Source organism: Salvelinus alpinus, chromosome 1 (genome assembly GCF_045679555.1).
Source record: "Salvelinus alpinus chromosome 1, SLU_Salpinus.1, whole genome shotgun sequence".
Classification (NCBI taxonomy): Eukaryota; Metazoa; Chordata; class Actinopteri; order Salmoniformes; family Salmonidae; genus Salvelinus; species Salvelinus alpinus.
Window position 1 is genome coordinate 33,043,441 of NC_092086.1, and position 25,530 is coordinate 33,068,970.

Here is a 25,530-nt window from a genome sequence, read left to right on the forward strand (position 1 = left end):
TTTTTCTACTCCCCATTCAGAACCAGGTATGTCTCCCTCGCCCTTAATACCTAAGGAGATGGACATGACCTGGTGAACAGGACCTTAGTATTTGCCTGGGTTGTATTCATTATGGCAAAATGGAAAATAACCATTTCTTGTTGGACAACTTCTGTTTGCTGTAGGGTTGCAACACTAACATAATAGGGAGGCTTTGTATGGACATGTCCATGCGTTGCTGAACTTGAATGGCTCTAACTGCCATATTGATGGATTGTGTGTATTAATATGTGTCACGCCCTGACCTTAGTTTGCGTTGTTTGTTTCTATGTTTTGTTTAGTCAGGGTGTGATATGAGTGGGCATTCTATGTTGTATGTCTAGTTTGTCTGTTTCTATGTGTTTGGCCTGATATGGTTCTCAATCAGAGGCAGGTGTTAGTCGTTGTCTCTGATTGGGAACCATATTTAGGTACCCTGTTTTGTCATTGTGGGTTGTGGGTGATTGTTCCTGTTACTGTGTTCCTGTGTCTGTGTTGTCACTTTACGGGACTGTTTCGTCTTCGTTCGTTTATTCGTTATTTTGTTTGTTTCAAGTATTCCTATTAAAATGGATACTCACCACGCTGCATCTTGGTCCGACATTTCTTACTCCTCGTCAGAGGAGGACGAAGAATTCCGTTACAATATGATGAGATGTAGGGTGTTTTAATGCCGTATAGCAGGGGTGTCAAACTCATTCCATTGAGGGCCTACTGTCTACAGGTTTTAGTTTTCTTCCTTTCAGTTAAGCCCTGGACAACCAGGTATAGGAGTTCCTTACTAATTAGTGACCTTAATTCATCAATCAAGTACAAGGGAGGAGCGAACACCTGCAGACACGTGGCCCTCTGTGGAATGACTTTGACTCTTGTGCCGTATAGGATCAGTGAAATGACTGATTATGGACACATTAGGTAAAGTAGGATTACCTACGTCTACTCTATCATGTTGAATGCTGGCCTTGTGCCTTTAACCCCTATTTTACAGTTGCTAATAAAGTTGCATTGCGATTTAGGCATTCATTCTTGAAGAATATTACTTGTAAAATGTCTCGTGAGCTGAGACCATCATAACCGAAAACATATGCTTTTTTTACTCTATTGTTTGTAAACAATGCAATTATATTATATAATCAAAATTAATAATTACATCATTTGATCATTACACTGCATAGCTTCAAAACATAGTTAAAACTATAATTTTGATTTCATGGCTGGTCCTGAGAGTGGTTACATTTCTCAGCCCCACCGCTCAGCTGGTTACCAAACTGCCCTTATTGTGGAACCAGCTGTATCAGCTTAAAAACAAGCACATCTCATTGTGGTGATACAGTACATGAGCGGAGCATTGTAATTCTGACCACCATTGCTAGGAAATGACATACATTGTCAGTTAAGAGACACAATTGAGAACTGGGCCTATTGTTACAGTATTTAAGTCATCCTTTTGTTTTGGTAGTGTATACTGAACTGGCAGAAAATAAATGGCGGACAGCGGTACGCTAAGCCAATATAAATGTTTATGTCACGATCGTCGTAACTTTGAATAGAGGACCAAGGCGCAGCGTGATAGAAAGACATCTTCTTTTATTATGAAGACGAACAAACGAACAAAAAGACGACCGTGAAGCTATTCAAACAAAATAGTGCTGACACTAAACACTACACATAGACAATTACCCACAATAGCCTAATGCCTATGGCTGCCTTAAATATGGCTCCCAATCAGAGACAATGAATGACAGCTGTCTCTGATTGAGAACCATTCAGGCAACCATAGACTTACCTAGACACCTACACTCAACACAAACCCATACACTCTACCAAAAACCCCTATACCATACAACCACCCAAGACGAGACAAATACACACAAACATCCCCCCTGTCACACCCTGACCTAACCAAAATATTACAGAAAACAAAGAATACTAAGGCCAGGGCGTGACAGTTTATGCCTTTTCCTAACCTAACTGAACAATAACCCTCATTCCTAAACCTAACCATAAAATAATTTAAACCCCTAAACCTAACCATAAAATAATTTAAACCCCTAAACCTAACCATAAAATAATTTAAACCCCTAAACCTAACCCTAAAATAATTTTGACCCCTATGTGACACATCCTGATCTGTTTCACCTGTCTTTGTGATTGTCTCCACCCCCTTCCAGGTGTCGCCCATCTTCCCCATTATCCCCTGTGTATTTATACCCGTGTTCTCTGTTTGTCGGTTGCCAGTTCTTCTTGTTTGTCAAGTCAACCAGCGTTTTGTGTCTCAGCTCCTGCTTTTCCCAGTCTCTCTTTTTCTCGCCCTCCTGGTTTTGACCCTTGCCTGTCCTGACTCTGAGCCTGCCTACCTGACCACTCTACCTGAGCCTGCCTACCGTCCTGTACCTTTCCCCCACCTCTGGTTTACTGACCCCTGCCTGCCTTGACCTGTCTATTGCCTGCCCCTGTTGGATTATTCAACCATTGTTAATTCGACGTTGTCTGCATCTGGGTCTTACCTTCATACCTGATACTATGCCTAACCTTAAATAATTTAGACCGCTATGCCTATCCTTAAGTCCTTGGTTGAATATGCACTTCCTTTATGTTCGGTTATTAATCTCTTTTATTGCCTTTTGTTTTTTTATCGCTTTCATTTTTTTACTGTGAAGTGTGCTGCGATTTTAAATGCAAGGTTTGATTTAATGCAATTTGAGTTTGTGGTCAAATCCCTTTAAATTCCCGACTGTTGAATTGGACATGGAATTCCTCCATAAGAGTCAAGTCCAATTTGTGAATTGATTAGACTGTAGATGGAAGTGACCTTATTTCCTCAGAAGGATACCCTGAAAGGCTTAGTTTGTATATTTACATTATCTATAAAGTCATCAATGTCTTATTTTATTTTCCAATGTCTAATGAAGCCAACTCTCAACGCACATCATTATGTCTTCATCGGCATTGTGCTCGGTTGTGCCCTAACTATGTTCTACCATGGGCTGTCACCATGCCATACAAAGGTACAGTCAGAGGCATCGAAAGATCTCTCTCCAGTTCAACCCAGGTCACAAGACAAAGACACCATACTACTGGTCTGGTTCTGGCACTTCAAATATCACTTCGACCTCACATCCTGCAGGTCAAACGTTCAACATCAAAGGCTGTCATCTGACAGTGGACAGGGAGCTGTACAGTCAAGGGGACGCCGTTCTCATCCAACCACAGAGCGATCGAAGAGGATTTATCCAACCTGCCCCAAGAACCCCAGGCCCACCTTCCACAAATGGGTGTGGATGAATTTTGAGTCGCCAATGAACACACGTAAGACATCTGGACTGGGGAAACTCTTCAACGTGACGTTGAACTACTATTGGAATGCTGACATTAAAGTGCGCAAGAGATTAGTCTTCAAGAACAGTGAGATTGAGGAAGACTTACCCATTCAGAAGAAGGTTACAAACTGCTGGATTGTAAGCAACTGGAACGAGAACCACTATAGGGTCAAATTTGACCAACTCCTGAGCAAGTTCATCACTATCAACACATATGGAGCCCACTTTAATAACAAGCAAATGAGTCATGAGGAATACACAAGCACAGTGGCCAGCTGTAAGTTCTACTTATCATTTGACAATAGGAGAGAACATCCTGACTATATGACTGAGAAACTGTTCAATGCCATGAAGTTGCCCTAGGACCGCCCAGACAGGTTTATGAGAAGTTCATCCCAGGTGATGCCTTGTCCATGTGGATGTTTTCTCCAAACCGGAGAAGTTGGCTCAGTATCTACAGAGCATGAATGAGGATGAATACTCTAAGTTGTTCAGGTGGAGGAAGTTCTTCAAAGTTAATTGATGTGTCTTTCCTATTAACCATGCCTGTAGAGCGTGCCAATTTGCAAATGAGCAGATATCTGCCTGATCCACTTTAGGCTACGGCCTGTGAAGCCTGCGCTAAATTGGAATGAATAATTTCTAACAGACGTATGTAAATAGTGGTGGAAACCCTTGATTCTGCAGTAGACTAGAGCTTATTTTGCTTGGACATTGTAATATGACATAATGTCTATGTTAAACATATCTAGAGCCAAGAAACTCAATATTAGGTCAAAGGTGATTGCCTAGAAATGTTAGGCTATTCTGCCCTGCAAAATGCAGTAACTACAAATTTGTCAAATATATTTCATCTGTTGTAATGGCCAGGTATATTATCTGATTAATGTGAAATTTAGTTTCTTGACACAAGAACAAGCAAGTCGATCAGAATATATCATGAAGTACCCGAAATTGCTCTCTGTCTAGACAGAAAAAGACTTTGAAGTCAGATTTTGCAGTTACTTTTTTACATAGCTACTGCTTTGCCTTTGTAGGGCAGTATTGTGGGTTTGCTTTGTATTGAAATAACATTATTGTGTATACTTTTTTATTTTATGTATGTAACTTTCTTTATTTAAAATGTGTTTGAAGGCATTCTGTTGTGGAAATAAGTTGAGAATAGGTTAGGTTACTTTCTAAATGCAATCCGTTACGGTTGCTAGTTACCTGTCCAAAATTGTAATCAGTGACATAACGTTTGGATTACCCTAACTCAGTAACGTAATCTGATTACTTTCAGTTACTTTTGGATTACTTTCCCTTTAAGCAGCATTAGAAGAAGACCGCAACTTCTATTACCACTTGAACAACATCTATTGCAGGATAAATCAATGTTAGAGTTTACATAGATGGCCATTAATGGATGTTGCAGGTGCGTCGGCCGTGTCCGAGGGGGATCAGGGGTTGTCGGTGAACCGGGTCTTCCTGCCTCGGTCTCCCAGATCCAGCGCTTGGGTCTGTGCCCAGACGCTGTCGTTTCAAACGCAAATCTTTTTGCTCCATGAACTGTGGCCTCTCGCTCTGGCGAAGGGCGGTGTGGGAAAGGAGGGCAACCTCCCCCTTGTTACCCACGTGGGCCCCCTACCTCCTCTCCTCCCCCCATCTGATGATTAGAAGAGCGGAAGCAGGATATCTACACTCTGCATCAAGGGCCCCCTACGGGCTTGGACTCCAGGGATTCAGACCCTGTAAGCCCGTGCATTAATCAGGCCCTGGATCCGCACTGTGCAGCCATTGCAAGAGCCATTTTTCCCTGGCTGTCCACTGATTGCTTAAACAATGAATGAAAGGCAGTTAAAACTTCTTCAAATCAACCATTATTGGGTTAAAATACACATACAGTACCAGTCAAAACTTAGGACACACACATTGCAGGGGTTTTCTTTATTTTTATTATTTTCTATATTTTCGCAGATTTCAGCCCAAATAAATGCTTCACAGAGTTCAAGTAACAGACATATCTCAACATCAGCTGTTCAGAGGAGACTGCGTGAATCAGGCCTTCATGGTCAAATTGCTGCAAAGAAACCACTACTAAAGGACACCAATAAGAAGAAGCGATTTGTTGGGCCAAAAAACACAAGCATTGGACATTAGACCGGTGGAAATCTGTCCATTGGTCTGAGTTCAAATTTTAGATTTTTGGTTCCAAACGCCGTGTCTTTGTGAGACGCAGAGTAGGTGAACGGATTATCTCGGCATTGTGTTGTTCCCACCGTGAAGCATGGAAGAGGAGGTGTAATTGTGTGGGGGTGCTTTGCTGGTGACACTGTCTTGGATTTATTTAGAATTCAAGGCACACTTAACCAGCATGGCTACCACAGCATTTTGCAGCGATACGCCATCCCATCTGGTTAGTGCTTAGTGGGACAATCATTTGTTTTTCAACAGGACAATGACCCAACACACCTTCAGGCTGTGTAAGGGCTATTTGACCAAGAAGGAGAGTGATGGAGTGCTGCATCAGATGACCTGGCCTCCACAATCACCCGACCTCAACCCAATTGAGATGGTTTGGGATGAGTTGGACCGCAGAGTGAAGGAAAACCAGCCAACAAGTGTTCAACATATGTGGGAACTCCTTCAAGACTGTTGGAAAAGCATTCCAGGTGAAGCTGGTTGAGAGAATACCAAGAGTGTGCAAAGCTGTCATCAAGGCAAAGGGTGGCTACTTTGAAGAATCTCAAATCTAAAATATATTTTTATTTGTTTAGCATTTTTTTGGTCACTTCATGATTCAATATGTGTTATTTCATAGTTGTGATGTCTTCACTATTATTCTCCAATGTAGAAAATAGTAAAAATCAAGAAAAACCCTGCAATGAGTAGGTGTGTCCAAATTTTTGACTGGTACTGTATACATTTGTGAGAAGCCATCCACAACAACCATTATCCATAATATGCAAAAAGCTAATAGCTAAATAAGAGAGCAGCAGTGTGATTCACATCAATGCTCTATGTAGATATCAATAATAAGTGATATCTGTACGCCCGTAGGCTACAACACTGCTGTCGTCCTCCAAGCGTTTATTCAAATTGGATCATCTTTGGATGCTGACAACAGTCACACTATTGGAAGACATAGCTTGGACTGTAGCCTATAAAAGCCTGTTCATACTATTTTCTCGCGATCGTTCAAACAAACGCATTATCATAGTGGTCTCTGACTTCAGGTCAGATTCAGGCAGAAAAATGTCAACTCTTTTCAATGCTGATTTAAATGTCATTGAGAATATAGAAAGGTGCAAACATCCTTCTGAATTTAAACGTAATCCAACAAGGAATCATCTGGTTTTTAAAAGTAGTCTGTAATCTGCTGGTAAGAGATTACACGTATCGTTTTTTGTATTCCGTTGGGAAATGGAAAGATTTTCGGTGAACGAACGTAAAGGTGAAAATGTTTCTTTTATAAACGCGTTGCAAGACGTCTATGTGTCCACAAGATGTCGCTACATCCCTGTGTAAATCACTCAAAACTTCAGATCACAGCTACTGGTATGCTGATATTCTACCTATTTAAATAACACGGTTTGCTAAATGACTGCTTGATGGTCTTAAAATACTTTAATAAAGTGAATGCTAATAGGGTTGATTGTGTTGTGTGTCCTGTCCTCTCCACCGTATCACCCCTGAACCACATATGACCTGGACAACTTTCTCACAGCCTTCAGTCATCGCATTGACTAATTTACACTACAGGACAACAGGAGGAATTTACAAACGAGAAGTGGGAACATTGACTATTGTATACGGCACGTATTTATGGCATCAGATTCAATAGTAGTAGTACAACGTTTGGGCCAAACTCTCCCCTCTCTACTTGTACACGGGCAGTAGCATCCTGTGTGAACACCACAGATAAGAGTTTCATACCCTATCTGGAACCTGCTCTCCTCTCTCGGTTACTGCGTTGATTGAAATAAACAATCTGGCCTTCCCAGTTTACAGGCCTGTCACTGCTATAACTGTGCAGGCGACAGTATGAACTGTGCTGTATAGGAGATGGAGCTGGTTGTCACATGGGTTGGGTGTCGTTTAAAACAAGATACTTAAAGTAGTATTTTACTGGGTGACTTTCAGTTTTACTTGAGTCTTTTTTTATTAAGGTGTCTTTACTTTTACTCAAGTATGACAACTGAGTACTTTTTCCACCACTGTGGAGGTGGGTGTAAATTGAGTTTGACAGATGTGCGCCTGTTTCATTAGATGGTCATGTTGGGAAACATTTCCTTTTATGGGGTCCTTATTAGAGTGTAAATACATGTGAAATTACACTGTAACAAGTTTTGTAGTTAACTGAAACAACAAAGTTACACTGTAATAACAACATGTGACTGGCAGTAATTGCGGTCTGTAATTATAGAGGTGTAACAATGAATGCTTGTTACCATGCTTGTTACAAATGTACAGGTTTCCACTAAATTCACCAACTTAGTGTTTTGTTTCTTCTCAGCTGCATCCGATTCTTAACAACTGTCACAAAGGTTGTGACCCCTCGTGGATGCGCTGGGTGTCCGGGAGATTATGCTAAATAGGCTCCAATGACTTACCCATGAATGTGCAATGTTGAAAAAATATCTCCACGCAATGTTATTGCTAGCACTTGCCACCAAAATAAAGTGTACCAACTGGGTAAACTAACATGGTCATCCCGGATGAGGAAAAACACATTTCAAATGTCACTGCATTCTGACAACTTGGCCCTCATTTTAGAGCTTCTGGAAGTTTCACTTAATTTCTGTACCTTATTGCAAAATAAAGTGAAACTACTAGAAGCTTTAAAATGAGGGCCAGGTTGTCAAGATTGGTAATGTACTGTATAAGTACACATTAATTACAAGTAAGTAACCCTCAAGATACACTTCATTTTAACTAGCTATATCCTGTGTAACAACTAGTAATTACATTGTACTTAGGCAAATATTACATGTACTATGCTTTGAAATAGTGTATTTTTCCACATCTGGGATGCCACCCATATTAGATTCCAGTCAGTGAGGTTGACCTACTGATCTGTTCTTGTATGCTCAACCAAGTTAACCCAATTGGTGCACTTTATTTTGGGGGCAAGTGCTAGCAACAACACTGTGTGGAGATATCGTTTGAACAGTGCGCATTCAAGGATAAGTAATTAGAGCCTATTGAGCATAAGCTATAATCTCTCAGACACCCAGCGCTTCCACAAGGGGTCACAACCTTTGTGACAGTTGTAACTGTATGCAGCTGAGAAGAAGCGAAACACTAAGTTGGTGAATTTAGTGGAAACCTGCCCATTTGTAACACGCATGGTAACAAGCATTCATTGTTACACCTTGGTAATTACATACCTCAATTACTACCAGTTACATGTTGTTATTACACTGTAACTATGAGTTGTTACAATTAGCAACACTGTTAATGTAATTACACATGTAATTACACTGTAACGAGGACCCTTTAAATTGAAGTGTTACCATGTTGTTCATATTGTTGGTGTCGCACAACTTCCAGAGGCAGACAGATTGAGTTATGAGCAAAGAAACACTACACAATCAGTCATTACTCAATCACGCAGAGCGTTGGGAGTGTTGGTATGGCAGACCTGATGATGATGGTGAGGTGTTAGTGGTTTAAAAAAGGCTGAATGAAGATGAGTAAGTTGCCAAAAGAGTGTGACAGTAGCTAGGTTTCCATACAATTTGCAACAGATTTTCATGCAACTATTCTAAAATCTGCATAAACCAACATGCCATTTTCCCACCAGAGATGAGTTTCCATCAAACTGACTTTTTATGGATAAAAGGCTGTGCGTGATGACGTAGCGCACATAAAAATAAATTCCCATAAAACGAATGAAAAACACATGCGCTCTAGCGAACAGCTCGCAGATACAGTGTGGATAAGGTACCTACATTATGAGATTAAACCAAGATTAAGTGATAAAACCAAGATTTTATCTGTCAAATGGCAGCTAAGCATCAATCATGTCTTTAGAATAATACCCTCGATATCTATTGGAAAGGAGCATCAAGCCTCCCGGGTGGCGCAGTGGTCTAGGGCACTGCATCGCAGTGCTAACTGCGCCACCAGAGTCTCTGGGTTCGCGCCCAGGCTCTGTCGCAGCCGGCCGCGACCGGGAGGTCCGTGGGGCGACGCACAATTGGGCTAGCGTCGTCTGGGTTAGGGAGGGTTTGGCCGGTAGGGATATCCTTGTCTCATCGCGCTCCAGCGACTCCTGTGGCGGGCCGGGCGCAGTGCGCGCTAACCAAGGGGGCCAGGTACATGGTGTTTCCTCTCCGACACATTGGTGCGGCTGGCTTCCGGGTTGGAGGCGCTGTGTTAAGAAGCAGTGCGGCTTGGTTGGGTTGTGCTTCGGAGGACGCATGGCTTTCGACCTTCGTCTCTCCCGAGCCCGTACGGGAGTTGTAGCGATGAGACAAGATAGTAATTACTAGCGATTGGATACCACAAAAAGGGGGGAGAAAATGGGATAAAATTTAAAAAAATTAATAAAAAAAAAGGAAAGGAGCATCAAGCTCATCACCTTCTACTTTCACCACCCTGTGAAGTTCATAACTTATTTTATCTGTAGCCTAATGAACTGCATGCTTTTCCGAGTTGTAGTGGGTGAACCACACTACAAATTTACTTCGAGATGGTTATTTTATCAATATTTGCGCATTTACACTGCCATTTCTCGCATAATTAGTTTTACAGATACAAAAAGATTCCACCTTGTCAGACGAACAAATTGTCAAACTGTCTGTCTGCATTTATAAAAGTGTTCCAGCATTTCATGTTTCCATTAACCCGGTCGTTGGTTATTGGTTTAAATGAACAGAATCTCACACTTAGAGAATTCACACCCTCCCATCAACACCTTCAGAAGGTCAACTTCCTGTAAATTACTGGCCTCTGTTCCGTTGAAGTCCACATAGAAAGTCCCCACACTAGGAAATGTCCTCCTACACTTATTGAGCAGAGAAAAATGAATTCATAAGGGAGATTAATACTATATTTCATATATGGAGTAATACAGTCAGAATAATAGTCAGAATAAAAAAGGACCAACATTACAGATACAAAGCTTAGTGAAATAATGTACAGGAATTCTCAATTACCCACAATCCTCAAGCAAACTTGCTACAATATTGTTTGTTTTACAGAGCATGCTCATCCATAAAACCAGTCAACATTGCAGTCTGAGCTCGGACTGGGCTGTGCCAACTAGTAACCATGAATTCCAGCCTGGTCTCATAGACTAGACGTATAACATGGTAAAAGTAAATCCGGGAAACTCAAATTAGTATAATATGTTATGTTTGGTATGGTTACATAAGACAGGTAACTTGAGGCAAAATCGAAAGGAGGGTGGTTGTTCGGAGTGGATTGGTGGGCGTATAACACGAACATCTAGCAAATCAAAGGTTGCGTGTTCGAATCTCATCAAGGACTACTTTAGAATTGTAGCTAATTCGCTACTTTAACCATCAGTCATTGTTCTTCATGAATCTTTGCCACACTTGATGTTCTGACTAATTTTCTGTGTTCTGACACGTTATGTTCTGAGTTCATCTTCTGTCTCACTTTGTAAAAAAAGCAATTCTGCAATCCAGAGACGTCTAGAGACGTCGCTCGTCTTTTCAGTTCGCTGCAGCTAGCGACTGGAACGAGCTGCAACAAACACTCAAACTGGACAGTTTTTTCTCAATCTCTTCATTCAAAGACTCAATCATGGATACTCTTACTGACAGTTGTGGCTGCTTTGTGTGATGTGTTGTTGTTTCTACCTTCTTTCCCTTTGTGCTGTTGACTTTGCCCAATAATGTTTCTACCATGTTTTGTGCTGCTACCATGTTGTGTTGCTACAATGCTGTGTTGTCATGTGTTGCTGCCTTGCTATGTTGTTGTCTTAGGTCTCTCTTTATGTAGTGTTGTGTTGTCTCTCTTGTTGTGATGTGTGTTTTGTCCTATATTTATATTGTATATTTATTTTATTTTTAATCCCAGGGCCCGTCCCCGCAGGAGGCCTTTTCGCCTTTTGGTAGGCCGTCATTGTAAATAAGAATTTGTTCTTAACTGACTTGCCTAGTTATATAAAGGTTAAATAAACATTTAAATTAAAAAAAATAATAAGCAACATATACTGCCTGTCATACAATACGGAAACTATAGCCATACAGCCTGTCATACTATACATAACCTATAGCCATACAGCCTGTCATACTATACATAACCTATAGCCATACTGCCTGTCATACTATACGTAACCTATAGCCATACAGCCTGTCATACTATACATAACCTATAGCCATACTGCCTGTCATACTATACGTAACCTATAGCCATACTGCCTGTCATACTATAGGTAACCTATAGCCATACTGCCTGTCATACTATACGTAACCTATAGCCATACTGCCTGTCATACTATACGTAGCCTATAGCCATACTGCCTGTCCTACTATGCATAACCTATAGCCATACTGCCTGTCATACTATGCATAACCTATAGCCATACTGCCTGTCATACTATGCATAACCTATAGCCATACTGCCTGTCATACTATACGTAACCTATAGCCATACTGCCTGTCATACTATCCATAACCTATAGCCATACTGCCTGTCATACTATACGTAACCTATAGCCATACTGCCTGTCATACTATACGTAACCTATAGCCATACTGCCTGTCATACTATACGTAACCTATAGCCATACTGCCTGTCATACTATACGTAACCTATAGCCATACTGCCTGTCATACTATACGTAACCTATAGCCATACTGCCTGTCATACTATACGTAACCTATAGCCATACTGCCTGTCATACTATACCTAACCTATAGCCATACTGCCTGTCATACTATACGTAACCTATAGCCATACTGCCTGTCATACTATACGTAACCTATAGCCATACTGCCTGTCATACTATACGTAGCCTATAGCCATACTGCCTGTCCTACTATGCATAACCTATAGCCATACTGCCTGTCATACTATACGTAGCCTATAGCCATACTGCCTGTCCTACTATGCATAACCTATAGCCATACTGCCTGTCATACTATGCATAACCTATAGCCATACTGCCTGTCATACTATGCATAACCTATAGCCATACTGCCTGTCATACTATACGTAACCTATAGCCATACTGCCTGTCATACTATCCATAACCTATAGCCATACTGCCTGTCATACTATACGTAACCTATAGCCATACTGCCTGTCATACTATACGTAACCTATAGCCATACTGCCTGTCATACTATATGTAACCTATAGCCATACTGCCTGTCATACTATACGTAACCTATAGCCATACTGCCTGTCATACTATACGTAACCTATAGCCATACTGCCTGTCATACTATAGGTAACCTATAGCCATACTGCCTGTCATACTATGCATAACATATAGCCATACTGCCTGTCATACTATACATAACCTATAGCCATACTGCCTGGCATACTATACATAACATAACCTATAGCCATACTGCCTGTCATACTATGCATAACCTATGGCCATACTGCCTGTCATACTATATATAACCTATAGCCATACTGCCTGTCATACTATACATAACATAACCTATAGCCATACTGCCTGTCATACTATACATAACATAACCTATAGCCATACTGCCTGTCATACTATGCATAACCTATAGCCATACTGCCTGTCATACTATACGTAACCTATAGCCATACTGCCTGTCATACTATACGTAACCTATAGCCATACTGCCTGTCATACTATGCATAACCTATAGCCATACTGCCTGTCATACTATACATAACCTATAGCCATACTGCCTGTCATACTATACGTAACCTATACCCATACTGCCTGTCATACTATAGGTAACCTATAGCCATACTGCCTGTCATACTATGCATAACATATAGCCATACTGCCTGTCATACTATACATAACCTATAGCCATACTGCCTGGCATACTATACATAACATAACCTATAGCCAGACTGCCTGTCATACTATGCATAACATAACCTATAGCCATACTGCCTGTCATACTATACATAACATAACCTATAGCCATACTGCCTGTCATACTATGCATAACCTATAGCCTTACTGCCTGTCATACTATACGTAACCTATAGCCATACTGCCTGTCATACTATACGTAACCTATAGCCATACTGCCTGTCATACTATACGTAACCTATAGCCATACTGCCTGTCATACTATGCATAACATAACCTATAGCCATACTGCCTGTCATACTATATGTAACCTATAGCCATACTGCCTGTCATACTATGCATAACCTATAGCCATACTGCCTGTCATACTATAAGTAACCTATAGCCATACTGCCTGTCATACTATACGTAACCTATAGCCATACTGCCTGTCATCCTATACGTAACCTATAGCCATACTGCCTGTCATACTATAAGTAACCTATAGCCATACTGCCTGTCATACTATACGTAACCTATAGCCATACTGCCTGTCATCCTATACGTAACCTATAGCCATACTGCCTGTCATACTATAAGTAACCTATAGCCATACTGCCTGTCATACTATACGTAACCTATAGCCATACTGCCTGGCATACTATACATAACATAACCTATAGCCATACTGCCTGTCATACTATACATAACATAACCTATAGCCATACTGCCTGTCATACTATACATAACCTATAGCCATACTGCCTGTCATACTATACGTAACCTATAGCCATACTGCCTGTCATACTATACATAACCTATAGCCATACTGCCTGTCATACTATACATAAACTATAGCCATACTGCCTGTCATACTATAAGTAACCTATAGCCATACTGCCTGTCATACTATACGTAACCTATAGCCATACTGCCTGTCATCCTATACGTAACCTATAGCCATACTGCCTGTCATACTATAGGTAACCTATAGCCATACTGCCTGTCATACTATGCATAACCTATAGCCATACTGCCTGTCATACTATACATAACCTATAGCCATACTGCCTGTCATACTATACGTCACCTATAGCCATACTGCCTGTCATACTATACGTAACCTATAGCCATACTGCCTGTCATACTATAGGTAACCTATACCCATACTGCCTGTCATACTATGCATAACATATAGCCATACTGCCTGTCATACTATACATAACCTAAAGCCATACTGCCTGGCATACTATACATAACATAACCTATAGCCATACTGCCTGTCATACTATGCATAACCTATGGCCATACTGCCTGTCATACTATACATAACCTATAGCCGTACTGCCTGTCATACTAAACATAACATAACCTATAGCCATACTGCCTGTCATACTATACATAACCTATAGCCATACTGCCTGTCATACTATACATAACCTATAGCCATACTGCCTGTCATACTATGCATAACCTATAGCCATACTGCCTGTCATACTATACGTAACCTATAGCCATACTGCCTGTCATACTATAAGTAACCTATAGCCATACTGCCTGTCATACTATACGTAACCTATAGCCATACTGCCTGTCATACTATACGTAACCTATAGCCATACTGCCTGTCATACTATACGTAGCCTATAGCCATACTGCCTGTCCTACTATGCATAACCTATAGCCATACTGCCTGTCATACTATGCATAACCTATAGCCATACTGCCTGTCATACTATGCATAACCTATAGCCATACTGCCTGTCATACTATACGTAACCTATAGCCATACTGCCTGTCATACTATCCATAACCTATAGCCATACTGCCTGTCATACTATACGTAACCTATAGCCATACTGCCTGTCATACTATACGTAACCTATAGCCATACTGCCTGTCATACTATACGTAACCTATAGCCATACTGCCTGTCATACTATACGTAACCTATAGCCATACTGCCTGTCATACTATACGTAACCTATAGCCATACTGCCTGTCATACTATAGGTAACCTATAGCCATACTGCCTGTCATACTATGCATAACATATAGCCATACTGCCTGTCATACTATACATAACCTATAGCCATACTGCCTGGCATACTATACATAACATAACCTATAGCCATACTGCCTGTCATACTATGCATAACCTATGGCCATACTGCCTGTCATACTATACATAACATAACCTATAGCCATACTGCCTGTCATACTATGCATAACCTATAGCCATACTGCCTGTCATACTATACGTAACCTATAGCCATACTGCCTGTCATACTATACGTAACCTATAGCCATACTGCCTGTCATACTATGCATAACCTATAGCCATACTGCCTGTCATACTATACGTAACCTATAGCCATACTGCCTGTCATACTATACGTAACCTATAGCCATACTGCCTGTCATCCTATACGTAACCTATAGCCATACTGCCTGTCATACTATAGGTAACCTATAGCCATACTGCCTGTCATACTATGCATAACCTATAGCCATACTGCCTGTCATACTATACATAACCTATAGCCATACTGCCTGTCATACTATACGTAACCTATAGCCATACTGCCTGTCATACTATAGGTAACCTATACCCATACTGCCTGTCATACTATGCATAACATATAGCCATACTGCCTGTCATACTATACATAACCTATAGCCATACTGCCTGGCATACTATACATAACATAACCTATAGCCATACTGCCTGTCATACTATGCATAACCTATGGCCATACTGCCTGTCATACTATACATAACCTATAGCCATACTGCCTGTCATACTATACATAACATAACCTATAGCCATACTGCCTGTCATACTATACATAACATATAGCCATACTGCCTGTCATACTATAGGTAACCTATACCCATACTGCCTGTCATACTATGCATAACATATAGCCATACTGCCTGTCATACTATACATAACCTATAGCCATACTGCCTGGCATACTATACATAACATAACCTATAGCCATACTGCCTGTCATACTATGCATAACCTATGGCCATACTGCCTGTCATACTATACATAACCTATAGCCGTACTGCCTGTCATACTAAACATAACATAACCTATAGCCATACTGCCTGTCATACTATACGTAACCTATAGCCATACTGCCTGTCATACTATACGTAACCTATAGCCATACTGCCTGTCATACTATACATAACCTATAGCCATACTGCCTGTCATACTATGCATAACCTATAGCCATACTGCCTGTCATACTATACGTAACCTATAGCCATACTGCCTGTCATACTATACGTAACCTATAGCCATACTGCCTGTCATACTATACGTAACCTATAGCCATACTGCCTGTCATACTATACGTAACCTATAGCCATACTGCCTGTCATACTATACGTAGCCTATAGCCATACTGCCTGTCCTACTATGCATAACCTATAGCCATACTGCCTGTCATACTATGCATAACCTATAGCCATACTGCCTGTCATACTATGCATAACCTATAGCCATACTGCCTGTCATACTATACGTAACCTATAGCCATACTGCCTGTCATACTATCCATAACCTATAGCCATACTGCCTGTCATACTATACGTAACCTATAGCCATACTGCCTGTCATACTATACGTAACCTATAGCCATACTGCCTGTCATACTATACGTAACCTATAGCCATACTGCCTGTCATACTATACGTAACCTATAGCCATACTGCCTGTCATACTATACGTAACCTATAGCCATACTGCTTGTCATACTATAGGTAACCTATAGCCATACTGCCTGTCATACTATGCATAACATATAGCCATACTGCCTGTCATACTATACATAACCTATAGCCATACTGCCTGGCATACTATACATAACATAACCTATAGCCATACTGCCTGTCATACTATGCATAACCTATAGCCATACTGCCTGTCATACTATACGTAACCTATAGCCATACTGCCTGTCATACTATACGTAACCTATAGCCATACTGCCTGTCATACTATGCATAACCTATAGCCATACTGCCTGTCATACTATACGTAACCTATAGCCATACTGCCTGTCATACTATACGTAACCTATAGCCATACTGCCTGTCATCCTATACGTAACCTATAGCCATACTGCCTGTCATACTATAGGTAACCTATAGCCATACTGCCTGTCATACTATGCATAACCTATAGCCATACTGCCTGTCATACTATACATAACCTATAGCCATACTGCCTGTCATACTATACGTAACCTATAGCCATACTGCCTGTCATACTATAGGTAACCTATACCCATACTGCCTGTCATACTATGCATAACATATAGCCATACTGCCTGTCATACTATACATAACCTATAGCCATACTGCCTGGCATACTATACATAACATAACCTATAGCCATACTGCCTGTCATACTATGCATAACCTATGGCCATACTGCCTGTCATACTATACATAACCTATAGCCATACTGCCTGTCATACTATACATAACATAACCTATAGCCATACTGCCTGTCATACTATACATAACCTATAGCCATACTGCCTGTCATACTATACATAACCTATAGCCATACTGCCTGTCATACTATGCATAACCTATAGCCATACTGCCTGTCATACTATACGTAACCTATAGCCATACTGCCTGTCATACTATACGTAACCTATAGCCATACTGCCTGTCATACTATACGTAACCTATAGCCATACTGCCTGTCATACTATGCATAACCTATAGCCATACTGCCTGTCATACTATACGTAACCTATAGCCATACTGCCTGGCATACTATACGTAACCTATAGCCATACTGCCTGTCATACTATACATAACCTATTGCCATACTGCCTGTCATACTATACGTAACCTATAGCCATACTGCCTGTCCTACTATAGGTAACCTATAGCCATACTGCCTGTCATACTATACATAACCTATAGCCATACTGCCTGTCATACTATGCATAACCTATAGCCATACTGCCTGTCATACTATACGTAACCTATAGCCATACTGCCTGTCATACTATACGTAACCTATAGCCATACTGCCTCATACTATCCTTTCAAAATATCCCAGGTTTCCCATCTCATCTTTTATTTTATTTTATTTCTTTATTTAACCTTTATTTAACCAGGTAGGCCAGTTGAGAACAAGTTCTCATTTACAACTGCGACCTGGCCAAGATAAAGCAAAGCAGTGCGACAAAAACAACAACACAGAGTTACATGGCGAGGTTTGTAAATGTCTAACCAAGATGCCTGGACAAGTGAATACATTATGGCTCCTATAAATGGTGTCTGAGGGAAGCGGTGTTGGCAGATAAAAACAAATGACAGGACTCTAATGGAGGCCTATCCTTCCAACTGTTGCAATGACGTTGAAAGCTGAATGGAAAAGAGAGACGGGGAGGAGGAGGGAGGGGTGAGTGATTAGATGGGGAGAGTGGGTGAAAGAGACTCAACGCAATTGTTAAAATTCTATAAATAAAAAATGTAATTCATGATTTCCGAAAATAAAAGTTTGCTCAGCCACAAATAGGACAGGCTGCCTTCTCTTGCCTTCTCATACAATGAGAAGATTTAGTTGAAAAGTTTGTTTTTAAATACCTCACCAACGTCTCTCTACCTCACTGTCCATACCCTGACACAGGAAGCAGCAGATTTTACAGCGTTCCTAAAACAGCTGCCAGGAAATGGAACCTATGATGTCACCATCAGGGTATCTATTCAATAGCCAGGTCCCAGATCTGTTTGCGCTGTCTTGCCAACCCCTATGGTCATTGTCACGCCATTGGCACAAACAGATCTGGGACCAGGCTATCTATTCAGGGGCTGGTTAACAGTGGGACCAGGGTCGGTACCCTTTTGCCTACATACTGTATAGCCAACAGTACCACGTTGTTCACACACTAGTGAAAGTTCTGAAGCTGTGATCAACCACCTCAGACTGGTGTTAGAGTGTCACTTTCCATTGTGGACAGGCAAGGAGCTCTCATTGTAAGATATTTTTTCCATCAAGAAAGTCATCAAAACATAATCTATGCAGTGCAGTTTATCAGCTATATGATGGTGCTGCTGTAATGCTTGACATGATGCAACAGTTCTGTTTATGTTTGCAACGCAACACTTCATTGGTTGCAAAGCAACAGCTTGTGTTTTATAAAGGGATGTGGTTATGAGAGGGTGGTTTTCAGGGTTGAGTTAAATATATTCTGCTTTATAAAAGGCTGGCGTAGAGTAAAAGAGCAAGGAAGTCACAGAGCGAGCTGTGAAGAGATGATCTACACTAGATATTAGATCATTTTGATATCTTGTAATGACTTTTGATTGATTCTGCTCCAACTAAAACAGTTTGCGTATGTTATGTTATTGGAACAGTATGTCATATTCTTTATATTTTATGTGACTATGTGGGTCAAAAACACTTGTTTTCATTTTCCGTTTGCAAAAGGTTTTCATGGGGTGTGCCCTAATGAACACAACCATTTCCTCTCCCAATGCTGCGCCGGCTCCAGTCAGGCCTCTGGTCTGGTCCAGGTCAGGTAGTAGTTGAGACAGGCAGCCCATGTTTGAGGGTTGTCTCGATTGTTTGAGCCTTTAGAAGAAACACAATAAAAAATAAATAGATCCGAAATAAAGCCCAAACATTTGTCTAATATATTCATCCTCTGCATGAACAGGAAAAGGGGTGAGGAGACAACAGGATGAGCTGGAACCGTGCCAAGATCATATCTATTGGCCTGTGATTGGCTCGCTAGCATATAAAGGGACTGTGTGGAATTGTGTGTGTTGAATGGCTAGAGGAGGAACTTCGGGACAGAATGAACTGGTCTGTGAAGTGAATGTACATTGACCCATAAAAACCACTCCAAGATCAGTGACAAACCACTTACACACTGGGCAAAAACTGGTTGAATCAACGCTGTTTCCATGTCATTTCAACCAAAAAAACAGATTAGGTTTGCAAAAATTAATCAACGTAAGGGATTTTTTTTATTTTTTCCACCTAACTTTTAACCTAAATCCGATGACAGGGTGACATTTGTGGTTGATTTCATGTTGAATTCACATTCAATTCAAGTTAGTTGACAGCTCAACCAAATGTAAATCCAAACTAGACGTTGAACTGATGTCTGTGCCCAATGGTTATGCATTACAATCAGTCAGGCTATTATGGTGAACAAGCCCATTTTTCTAAGTTTGGGATAATATGATGAAGCAAGAAGTGTAAACTCAAAGGGTGAAACAGAAGGGTAAACGTTAATCTGACATGGCATCTGATATAACTTTTGACATGAATTAGGGTTTTCGTGTATTTAGTGAAAAGGTTGATTTTCCTTGGTACTGTAGCCCAGTTGATAGGCCAACCAGGGTAGGCCCAGCACCACGGGAAACGCAGGAGAATCAATAAGGAAGAAACTGATTCTCTCCTCATGACCCTCCTGCGTGATCATGCTTAGTGAAGCGGTGGCCTCCCTAATCAGCCCCGACCCTAATGGTCGACTATCTAAGGCGTGCACAGGGAAGGGCATATCAACAGGAACAATGGGGATACCTAAACTATGGGCAAATGAACGGTCAATAAAGTTCCCAGCTGCGCCTGAATCTACTAGTGCCTTATGCTGGGAATGCGGGGGAAAACTCCGGAAATTCTATAAACACAAACATGTGAGCAACAGGGGGCTCTGGGTGAGTCTGCTGCCTACTCACCTGGGGTGACACGACAGTGCCCTGCCTGCTGCCTCGACTCCCGGAGGAACCCCCCCAGCACCGATTAGCAGTGTGCCCTCTGCGGCCACAGATGGTGCAGGGAATGGCCCCCCCTCCGGTCACCCTAAGAGCAGCACCTCCTAGCTTCATGGGTGTCAGAGCGGAGGTGCTGGGGGATGGAACTGACGGACCCCGATCTGGCCGTCCGCGGGTGGCCAGCAGGTTATCCAGCCGGATGGACAGGTCCACCAGCTGGTCGAAAGGTAGGGGTGGTGTCCCTGCAGGTCAGCTCCCGATGGACGTCCTCGCGCAGACTGCACCGGTAATGGTTGATCAGGGCCCTGTCATTCCATCCTGCGCCGGCGGCCAGGGTTCGGAAGTCCAAAGCAAAGTCTTGCGCGCTCCTCGTCCCCTGCCTTAGGTGAAACAAGCGCTCCCCCGCCGCTCTACCCTCAGGCGGATGGTGGGGACACACAGTCAGTGTCACGACTTTCGCCGAAGTTGGTCCCTCTCCTTGTTCGGGCGGCGTTCGGCAGTTGACGTCACCGGTTTTCTAGCCGCCACCAATCCACTTTTCATTTTCTATTTTTTTTGTCTTCATTGTACACACCTGGTTTCCATTCCCATAATTATGTTCCTTATTTAACCCTCTGGTTCCCCCATGGTTTTGTGCATGTTTGTTCATTGTAAGTTGGTCTGTATTTGTGAGCTTGTATATTTTCCTTCTTGGAATATTTGTTGTTTTGAGTAAAGTTACGTGAATTACTCATCTCTGTGTCCTGCGCCTGACTCCGCCTTACCTGCTACACCTAGACGCCTTACAGAAACACGCACCCTGAAAATGGAGTCAGCAGGTGCACAAAGCCCTCCTTTGTTAGCAGAGGAGCGCGTCCAGCAGCACTGCAAACAATGGAGCGATGGGAGAGAGGATGTTTTCCAGCGCCCCCATCATCATCACAACAACCCACACCGCTGTCCACCCCTCCTTCACCTGGTCCCAGTGGGATTCGGCTCGCGCTCCTGAGGGAATATGATGGGACGGCTGCCGGGTGCCAGGGGTTCCTACTCCAGCTGGAGCTCTACCTGGCAACCGTCCACTCGGCTCCTTTGGGACGCGAGAGAGTGTCCGCCCTCGTCTCCTGTCTATCCGGGAAGGCTCTGGAGTGGGCCAACGCCGTTTGGGGAGAGGGCGATGCGCTTCCGGGCGGTTTTCGACCATCCGCCTGAGGGTAGAGCGGCGGGGGAGTGCTTGTTTCACCTAAGGCAGGGGACGAGGAGCGCACAAGACTTTGCTTTGGACTTCCGAACCCTGGCCGCCGGCGCGGGATGGAATGACAGGGCCCTGATCGACCATTACCGGTGCAGTCTGCGCGAGGACGTCCATCGGGAGCTGACCTGCAGGGACACCACCCCTACCTTTCGACCAGCTGGTGGACCTGTCCATCCGGCTGGATAACCTGCTGGCCACCCGCGGACGGCCAGATCGGGGTCCGTCAGTTCCATCCCCCAGCACCTCCGCTCTGACACCCATGAAGCTAGGAGGTGCTGCTCTTAGGGTGACCGGAGGGGGGGCCATTCCCTGCACCATCTGTGGCCGCAGAGGGCACACTGCTAATCGGTGCTGGGGGGGTTCCTCCCGGAGTCGAGGCAGCAGGCAGGGCACTGTCGTGTCACCCCAGGTGAGTAGGCAGCAGACTCACCCAGAGCCCCCTGTTGCTCACATGTTTGTGTTTATAGAATTTCCGGAGTTTTCCCCCGTATTCCCAGCATAAGGCACTAGTAGATTCAGGCGCAGCTGGGAACTTTATTGACCGTTCATTTGCCCATAGTTTAGGTATCCCCATTGTTCCTGTTGATATGCCCTTCCCTGTGCACGCCTTAGATAGTCGACCATTAGGGTCGGGGCTGATTAGGGAGGCCACCGCTCCACTAAGCATGATCACGCAGGAGGGTCATGAGGAGAGAATCAGTTTCTTCCTTATTGATTCTCCTGCGTTTCCCGTGGTGCTGGGCCTACCCTGGTTGGCCTATCATGACCCCACTATTTCGTGGCAACAGAGGTCTCTCAAGGGATTGTCACGAAAGTGCTCGGGGAGGTGTGTAAGTGTTTCCATCGGTGCGACTACGGTGGAGAGTCCAGACCAGGTCTCCACCGTCCACATCCCCTCAGAATATGCCGATTTGGCTTCGCCTTCTGTAAGAAGAAGGCGACTCATCTACCACCCCATCGACGGGGGGATTGTGCAATAAATCTCCTGGTAGACGCAGCACTTCCCAAGAATCATGTGTATCCTCTGTCACAGGAAGAGACGGCGGCTATGGAAACATATGTCTCCGAATCTCTGGGGCAGGGATACATTCGGCCTTCCACTTCACCTGCCTCCTCGAGTTTCTTTTTTGTGAAAAAAAGGATGGAGGTCTGCGCCCGTGTATTGACTTTTGAGGTATCAATCAGATCACTGTGAGGGACAGCTACCCGCTGCCTCTCATAGCCAGTGCAATAGAGTCAATGCACAGGGCGCGCTTCTTCACAAAATTGGATCTCAGGAGCGCTTACAATCTGGTGCGTATCTGGGAGGGTGACGAGTGGAAGATGGCATTTAGTACCACCTCTGCACACTATGAGTACCTCGTCATGCCGTACGGGTTGATGAATGCTCCATCAGTCTTCCGGGCATTTGTAGACAAGATTTTCCGCGGCCTGCACGGGCAGGGTGTAGTGGTGTATATCGACGACATTCTGATATACTTCGCTACACGCGCTGAGCATGTGTCCCTGGTGCGCAAGGTGCTTGGTCGACTGTTGGAGCAGGACCTGTACGTCAAGGCTGAGAAATGTCTGTTCTTTCAACAGTCCGTCTCCTTCTTAGGGTACCGCATTTCCACGTCAGGGGTGGAGATGGAAACACTAAGGCAGACGCACTGTCCCGGATGTATGACACAGAGGAGCGGCCCATGGATCCCACTCCCATACTTCCGGCTTCTTGCCTGGTGGCACTGGTGGTGTGGGAGCTGGACGCGGACATCGAGCGGGTGTTACGTACAGAGCCCACTCCCACCCAGTGTCCAGCTGGGCGTCTGTACGTTCCGTCTGCTGTCCGCGACCGTCTGATCTATTGGGCCCACACGTCACCCTCCTCTGGTCATCCTGGCATCGATCTTCCTCCGTCACAAGGAAACACTACGATCCTGGTTGTTGTGGATCGGTTTTCTAAGTCCTGCCGTCTCCTTCCTTTGCCCGGTCTCCCTACGGCCCTACAGACTGCAGAGGCCCTGTTCACCCACGTCTTTCGGCACTACGGGGTGCCTGAGGACATAGTTTCTGATCGGGGTCCCCAGTTCACGTCCAGGGTCTGGAGGGCGTTCATGGAACGTCTGGGGGTCTCGGTCAGCCTCACCTCAGGTTTTCACCCCGAGAGTAACGGGCAGGTGGAAAGAGTTAACCAGGATGTGGGTAGGTTTCTGCGGTCCTATTGCCAGGACCGGCCGGGGGAGTGGGCGGCTTTCATCCCCTGGTAAGATATGGCCCAAAACTCACTCCGCCACTCCGCCACTCCTCCTCTAACCTATCTCCCTTCCAGTGCGTACTAGGTTATCAGCCGGTTCTGGCACCATGGCATCAGAGCCAGATCGAGGCACCTGTGGTGGATGAATGGTTTAGGCGCTCGGAGGAGACCTGGGACGCCGCCCATTTGCATTTGCAACGGGCCATAAGGCGGCAGAAGGCGAGCGCCGACCGCCACCGCAGTGAGGACCGGTCTGGCTCTCGACCCGAAATCTGCCCCTCTGCCTGCCCTGCCGGAAGCTGGGTCCGCGGTTTGTGGGGCCATTTAAAGTCCTGAGGAGACTGAACAAGGTTTGTTACAGGTTACAGCTCCCCCTTGATTACCGTATTAACCCCTCGTTCCATGTGTCTCCCTGGTGGTGGCTGGTCCACTCCAGGAATCTGAGGCGCGGGAGGTTCCTCCGCCCCCTCTGCACATCGAGGGGACCCCGGCGTATGCTTTTCGAGCCATCATGGACTCAAGGCGTCGGGCGAGAGGCCTTCGGTACCTCGTGGAGTGGGAGGGGTACGGTCCGGAGGAGAGATGCTGGGTGCCGGTGGAGGATATCCTGGACCCTTCGTTGCTGCGGGAGTTTCACCGTCTCCACCCGGATCGCCCTGCGCCTCGTCCGCCGGGTGTTCCTGCTGCTGGAGCCGAGCGTCAAGGGGGGGGGGGGTACTGTCACGACTTTCGCCGAAGTTGGTCCCTCTTCTTGTTCGGGCGGCGTTCAGCGGTTTTCTATCCGCCACCGATCCACTTTTCATTTTCCATTTGTTTTGTCTTCATTGTACACACCTGGCTTCCATTCCCATAATTATGTTCCTTATTTATCCCTCTGGTTCCTCCATGGTTTTGTGCGTGTTTGTACGTTGTAAGTTGGTCTGTATTTGTGAGCTTGTATATTTTCCTTCTTGGAATATTTGTTGTTTTGAGTAAAGTTACGTGATTC

At 43.8% G+C, this 25,530-nt stretch overlaps 1 pseudogene; it reads left to right on the forward strand.

Moving 5' to 3' along the window:
* The first annotated feature begins 2,990 nt into the window (after positions 1-2,990).
* Positions 2,991-3,861, forward strand: LOC139559673 (4-galactosyl-N-acetylglucosaminide 3-alpha-L-fucosyltransferase 9-like; annotated as a pseudogene).
* Positions 3,862-25,530: the final 21,669 nt, after the last annotated feature.